This window comes from Myotis lucifugus, unplaced genomic scaffold (genome assembly GCF_000147115.1).
Source record: "Myotis lucifugus unplaced genomic scaffold, Myoluc2.0 scaffold_40, whole genome shotgun sequence".
NCBI classification, from domain to species: Eukaryota; Metazoa; Chordata; class Mammalia; order Chiroptera; family Vespertilionidae; genus Myotis; species Myotis lucifugus.
The window spans coordinates 6160662-6168006 of record NW_005871088.1 but is presented as its reverse complement, the minus strand read 5'-3'; the positions used below and the strand labels follow the sequence as shown (position 1 = coordinate 6168006).

Here is a 7345-nt window from a genome sequence, read left to right as displayed (position 1 = left end):
AAAGATTGCAGAGTTAAAGATATGAAGTACATATTATTTATTCCTGTGTCTACTAGAGGTCTCAGGAAGAATCAAACAAAGCATTTGTGCATACATTAGAATATTATATTGCTGATTATACTTCAGTGTTTCATTGGTTTTCTGAGGAAGTATTTTACTTTCTCTCTGAGGTGATTTCATTTTTTAAAATACAGATGTACTCTAAAGTTAATAGGAAGATGAAAAAAATTCTTAAAGAGGAACAGAACATGTCTCTGACACTAACAAACTGAATATAATTTTTTGATGTGATAGTAATATATCTTGTACTGCTGATCTAGAGTAAGGTACTGGGAAAAAAAAGAAGGGTCATACAATTTGAGTAGAATGTAGTTGCCATAAATGTAGAGACCAGAGTCTAGTGGAGTAAACAAATACATAAGTAATATATGACACTGTGCAGTGTTTTTCATAGCAGTAATACAAAGTGCTCTGGAATTATAAAGGGAAGTATTATTTTTTTGCTAGAGATATATCTTACATACTAGTGGCCTGGTGCATGAAATTCGTGCATGGGGGAGAGGGTGTTCCTCAGCCCAGCCTGCACCCTCTACAATCTGGGACCCCTGGAAGGATGTCCTACTGCCGGTTTACAGGGATCGGGAATAAACCGGCAGTTGGACATCCCTCTCGCAATCCTGGACTGCTGGTTCATAACCCCTCACCTGCCTGTTTGCCTCTAACCACTCTGCCTTCCAGCCTGCTCGCTCCCAACTGCCCCCTGGCACTGGCCTGCTTGCCCCCAAATGCTCCCCACCAGTCTGATAACCCCCAACTTCCCCCCTGTGCCAGTGTGCTCATCCCCAACTGCCTCCCCTGCCAGCCTGCTCACCCCCAACTGCCCCCCTGCTGGCCTGCTCACTCCAAACTGCCCCCCCACTGTCCTGATTACCTCCAACTGACCCCCACTGATGGCCTGTTTGCCCCCAACTGGCCCCCCTGCTGGTCTGCTTACCTCCAATGGCGCCACCCCCCACCAGCCTGATCACCCACGACTTCCCTCCCTTCTTGGTCTCTAACTGCCTCTACCTCTGCCCTGCCACCATGGCTTTGTCCAGAAGAACATCCGGAAGGTCTCCTGGAAGGTCTCCTGGAAGGTCTCCCAGTCTAATTAGCATATTACCCTTTTATTAGTATAGATAGAGGCCTGGTGCATGGGAGGGGGCAAGCTGATTTGCCATGAAGGGTGTCCTGAATCAGGGTGAGGGTTCCCTTGGGGTGTGGGGCAGCCTGGGTGAGGGGCCAGTGGTGGTTTGCAGGCGGGCCACACCCCCATGGGGTAAGGGTTCCCACTGGGGGTGTGTGGCCAGCCTGGGTAAGGGGCTATGGCTGTTTTCAAGCTGGCCACACCCCCTTCAGGGTGGGAGTTCCTGCTGGGGTGCCTTGCCAGCTTGGGTGAGAGGCTGATGGCTCTTTGCAGGCTGGCCACAACCCCTTCAGGGTGGGGGGTCCCACTGGGGTGCCTGGCCAGCCTGGGTGAGGGGCTGATGGCTGTTTGCAGGCTGGCCACGGTCCCCGGTGACCCAAGCTCCCAGCCCCTCCTTTTCTACTTTTTTTTTTTTTCAACACCTCCTTGAGCGGAGGGAAGCAGGTATCTGGGATTTATTTATCTTCCATTATTGAAACTTTGTAGCCTTGAGCAGAGGCCAGGGCTGGCCAGGGTGGGTGGGAAGTTTGGCTTCCTCCATCGCTGGGGGCAACCCAAGCCTTCTGCTCACTCCAGCTCTGTGGCTGCCACCATCTTGCTTGTGTTAATTTGCATACTCACTCCTGATTGGCTGATGGGTGTGGCTTTTGGTGTAGCAGAGTGACACCAATTTGCATGTTTCTCTTTTATTAGTGTAGATGACTTGACATTTGACCTGGGTTTCTAAGGTTGAGTTGAAATATAACTGGCTGAACCCAACACAAGTGAGATTTAAAAGTAGAGAGCATTGATGTATTCATTTGTTCAGTAAATATGTATTGAGTGCTTACTATGTCTGCCAGGCACTGTTCTAAGCACTATAGGTATAGTAGTGCCAAAGACTATGGCAAAACCCAAGCCCAAATTAAGCTAATATTCTGGTGAGGGTGACTTACATTAAACAAATGAATATATGTAATATAAATTCAGCTAGTAAATATCCTATAAAGAAAAGTAAAATAATATAGTGGAAGGAGAGCACTGGAATAGCTGTATGAATAGGTCACTTTTTATACAGAATAGTCATGCAAGGGCTCTCTAAATAAAGCAAAGGAACAATACAAGCAAAGATCTAGGGGAAGTACATTTGTGGGCAAAAGGAATATGAAGGAAAGGCTGACAAGAGCAAGATTGGGAGCATATTCAGAGAATAGTAAAATAAATGTAGCCCTTAAAGACACCACTAGCATGCCTAGCTGCAAGATTTCTTTCAGCATGGGCAATTTTACCTAAAAAATCTGTGATTTGCTGAGTTTCTGCTGAAGGAGGAGTGCAAAGCAGCAGAATAATAGATGTAAGTGGCTAGCTAAGAAGATGAAAATTCCACTCATTGGTGATGGTTAAAACGTTGAGAAAGAAAAATGAGCATCTCTAAGATGTTGGCTTTCACCCACTATTACTACAAAAGTATATGTTCAGCTACCAAATGAAAGCCCCTGTTGATAGGCCAGGCTCTAATCCTAAGAAGGACTCAACAGCTTACTTGCATATCAGCATAAATATAAAGAGGACTTAGTGCTAATCATGTTACCTGGAAGCCTTCTCCTCTAGTTTCCATAAGCTTGTGACACCTGTTAATCCCATCAACAAATACCTTTACTTGATGGTGGATCTACAAAGAGATGACATTTATGCACTGAACTCAGGGAATAGTTTAGCACTTTCCACTTAGAGTTAACAGTTCTTCCTGAAGAGAAACTAAAAATGTGAAAGGAAAAACAATGTAAAGTGATTAGATCTTACAACATACTTTGGCACCCAGTTTCTGTATCAAGCATATATTTTTTTCCTTTGCTCCATTGGAAAAAAATATTTAAGAATTACACTGTAAAAGTAGAAATATGAGATACAATTTTTTGCCAAGGAGAGTCATTGTTTTCTAATTTTTTTTTTTTACTGTTTAACTTTGATCTTTACAGATCTGACTATATGGAAGCCTCTGGAGTCAGAGCAATGCAAGAAGCAGTATATTGGGAAGGAGAGGTATCAATGGAGAAGGTAGACAGTTTAGAGCCAAGGCTAGACAATGTCACTGTGCAGCACACGCAGCTTACCAGGTCTGCAATACAGACAATTGACCCTTATCAGAACCATGACAACATAGTACCCCTTCAAGTTTCTCTTCAGTCCCAAGGACTCCAGGGACTTACCAATATCCCCCCAAATAATTCACCCACTGATGTATACAAGTTTAATTTTCAGTTGTCAAATATGAATAACAAAAACCGGGAAGACCATAACCAACAAACTGACTCAAGCTATAGTCCTTCAGAGCTCAGTTGCATGCAATTGTTGCCAGATGAAATAGTGTGTAGAACAGCCAACTCCTATCCAATGACACAAGTAAGAAGGGCCCAGAAAGAGGAAGAATTTTGCAAGAAATTGATAAAAATTAGACCACGTGTAGGGAAAAGAATACCAGTTCGCAAAATACCACAAATGATTTCAGATCCAACGACTGAGAGAAAAAGAACAACTCCCATTAACCCTGCATATACAATTAGAAAATCACGGGTTACCAGCAGTGTCTATCTGCGACCATATAGGGACAGGGTTATTCACTTATTGGCATTGAAAGACTATAAGAAACCTGAACTCCTTCTTCGACTTCAGAAAGATGGCATCCAAAAAAGGGACAGTAACTCCCTTGGAAAAATCCTGCAACAAGTAGCCAATCTGAATACACAGGATTTTTCATACACCTTAAAGGATAATATTTTTAAAGAGCTCCAAAGAGACTGGCCTGGGTACAATGAAATAGAAAGGAAGTCATTAGAGTTGGTGCTTTCCAAAAAAGTAGGTCTATTTCAGAATGTCACAGGCACCAATTACCCAGATTCTTCTCTAAGTTCTAGTACAGATGAAACATCATCTTCTCAGGAACAATTTTACAATTCAGCTGTTATTGATCCTCTTAGGAAAAAAAAAGTTAGAATAGCTCACATGAAAACTACAGTACAGTCATCATCTAATGGTTATTTGAATAACAGCAGTAAAGGATCTGCTGTGGATCTCCCATCACCCTCTGAAGCTACTGCCAATCCCATTCTTTCAGCACTATCTGTAATCCACTTTCCTATTTCAAATTCTTCTCAGCCTGTGCATTCCAACAGCAATTCCTGCAACACTGCAGGAGATCAGGGGAGTCAAGATCCATATGTTGTCAGCTTTAGTCAAAACAGTATCTGCGAAAATCAGTGCGATAAACATAGTTCTTTGAAGACATTAGCCCCTATTCCAACTCAAATAAAGTTTCGGAACCTCATGGAAAATAAACATTTGATGTCCAAGAAGTTTCAATATAAAATTATGGAGCACAAAGTAAATAGCCAAGAGCATCATATTGAGCTGATGGAGAAACAGAAGACAGATTCTGAAAGACAAAGTGAAGGTTCAAATCCAGAATCCTGTGAAGAAGTTGAACAGGTTAGCACTGACTCTGGGAACACTTGTTCAACATCTGGGCTACAGGACTATTTGACTAACTATGTCACTATAGTTTCCTCTGAGCAACGTCAGCATTATAAACAGGAATTTAAAGCAGAATATGATGAGTATCGAGCCTTGTATGACAAGATGCAGACTGTATCTAGCATATTTACTAACCTAGATTCAAAAAGGAAGCACCTTCCTCCAGACTCAAAAGAATATGATAAAATTACTAAAAAAATGTCACTAGAATATCATAAAATGAGACAGATTCATCCCAATTATTTTTCAGAAAGATATAGATATCAGTATCTTTATAAAAAGCTGGCTCATATTAAAAGATTAATAAAGGATTATGACAAGCAACAACTACAGTAATAGCCCAAGAACAGTATAATGAGTCAAAAACAAATAAATATATTTATTGAAATTTCTGAATTACTTGCTGTAAGATTCTAAAGGAATGAAACTTATTTGTTGAAACACTAAAAATTTCTATTTTATTTTTTTTTCTTATGTATAGTTTAATTTTTATTTATGGTTATTTTATTTTATGTTGATTTATATTTATTTCTATTATTTACTTTGTATTTAATTTTAACTTTCCTGAACTTAAAAAAAAATCCACACCTAAAGATATGTATTTCTTAAATTTATTTTAGAGAGAGCGGGAGAGCGAGAGAGAAAAACATCTATGTGAGAGAGAAAAATCCATTGGTTGCCTCCTGTACACCCCCAAGCAGGGAATGAACCTGCAACCTAGATATGTGCCCTAACAGGGAATTGAACATGCAATCTTTTGGTGTACAGGAAGTAGTTCCAGTCAACTGAGCCACCATGCCAGGGTGCTTTTCTTTACTTTTGAAGCTGTTTTATCTGATGCCTTTTACCCCTCATCCCCTGAAATTTGTGTTTCACTTCCTTTAAAAAAAATATTGCAGCTCCCATGTCTTTGAATCAAAATTGTGCTCATTGAAAAAAAAAATAGAAACCTATAATGAGTATTATGAAATACTTTCAGATAACATAACCTCTTTCTTTTTACCTTTAATGCAAGCTCATCCTTAAAACTTAGGTACTTAGAAAAATGCTATGATTCTTCAAATAGTACACATTTTCATTTCATCAAGTTTGTTAAACTTGCATAAAATTGTTATTTGTTTTTATTATGGGGAACACAAGTTATGTGGTCAAACATACAAAAAGTGTGTGGTAGCATTCAAATTGTGTTGTCTTCTTAAGGGCTGGTGTTTGAAACAGAAGCATTATTTTACAAATCTAAGTTTTTAAATGTTTCCCAAAATTTGAGTACTGTTTTTAGTAAATATTTGTTTCCACCATCTAAAAGAAAAGTGGTGCATACCAAAGAATAACACTTATGTACATAGGAAGCCTAATAATAATATGAACACTTATGAACTTACCGGCTAATTTAGTAATTAAAAGATTCCCAGTAACATTGCAGCTACCTTTGTTTTCCTCTCATCTGTGCTATGCCATTGCCTCACCCAAAGTGTTAAACAGGCCCCCAAATTTATTTGTATCCTTCCCTTGCTTTTTTTGAATCAATCATTTTATTTATTTTTTAAATTTTACCTTTCAATTACAGTTGACATGCAATATTATTTTGTAGAAGTTTCAGGTGTATACATAGTGGTTACAAAATCTTATACTTCACAAACTAGTCCCACCAATATTTCAAGAACCCATCTGGCACCATACAAAGTTATTATATCCCTAGCCATTTGCCTCAGTGGATAGAGGGTAGATTTATGGTCCCGGGCAAAGCCGCTCACGGTCCCGGGTTCCTGTGGCTGGCCCAGGCTGAACCGCTGGGGGTCCTGGGTGCCTGTGGCCAGCCCAGGCCAAGCCAGCCCAGGTCCTGGGGGGCTGCGACTGGACAGAGGGAGGGAAGCCCAGGTCCTGGGTGCGGGGCTGAGGCAGAGGCACTTAGGGGCAATCAGGCAGGCAGAGGAACAGTTAGGGGTGATCAGGCCAGCCGGGGAGCAGTTAGGGGCAATCAGGCCGGCAGATAGAGGGGTTAGGGGTGATCAGGCAAGCAGGCAGGTGAGCAGGGATCAGGCCTAAACTGGCAGTCAGACATCCCCCGAGGGGTCCCAGATTGGAGAGGGTGCAGGCTGGGCTGAGGGACCCCTTCCCCATGCATGAATTTCATGCACTAGGCCTCTAGTCAATATATATATAAAAGGCTAACATGCTAAGTGTCTGACTGTCCAACCAGTCACTATGACACGCAAAGACCACCAGGGGGAAGACACTCAACGCAGGAGCTGCAGAGCTGCACTGACTTGGCAGCGGTGGTTCTCAGGTGATGCACCCTGAAACCAGAGAGGAGGGAGCCTGATTCCCCATGGGGCCACACAATTCCACCTTTGGCCTAGGTTATGTTGTTGCTGGAGCACTGTCGGCCCCAAATCTGGTTTACTGAACACTTGCATTTGCGTTCCACTCCCTGTATGACAGCAACTTTGCAGAGTGCCCTCTCGCACTCCAGGATCCCTGGGGAGCTGTTTGAGAGTCAGTTTCAGCCCCATCCCCACAGGCCAGGCAAAGATACTCCACCTGCCAGAGGGACCCTGCTCATTCCACAGATGCCAGGGTGGGACCATAGGAGGTTGGCTCCAGGGTGTGTATGTCTGGTCTCACCCAGTCCCTCCCCACCAACCACCT

General features: G+C 42.2%; 1 pseudogene; it reads left to right on the top strand.

The window, feature by feature from the left end:
* Positions 1-3154: 3154 nt before the first annotated feature.
* Positions 3155-5032, top strand: LOC102438799 (annotated as a pseudogene).
* Positions 5033-7345: the final 2313 nt, after the last annotated feature.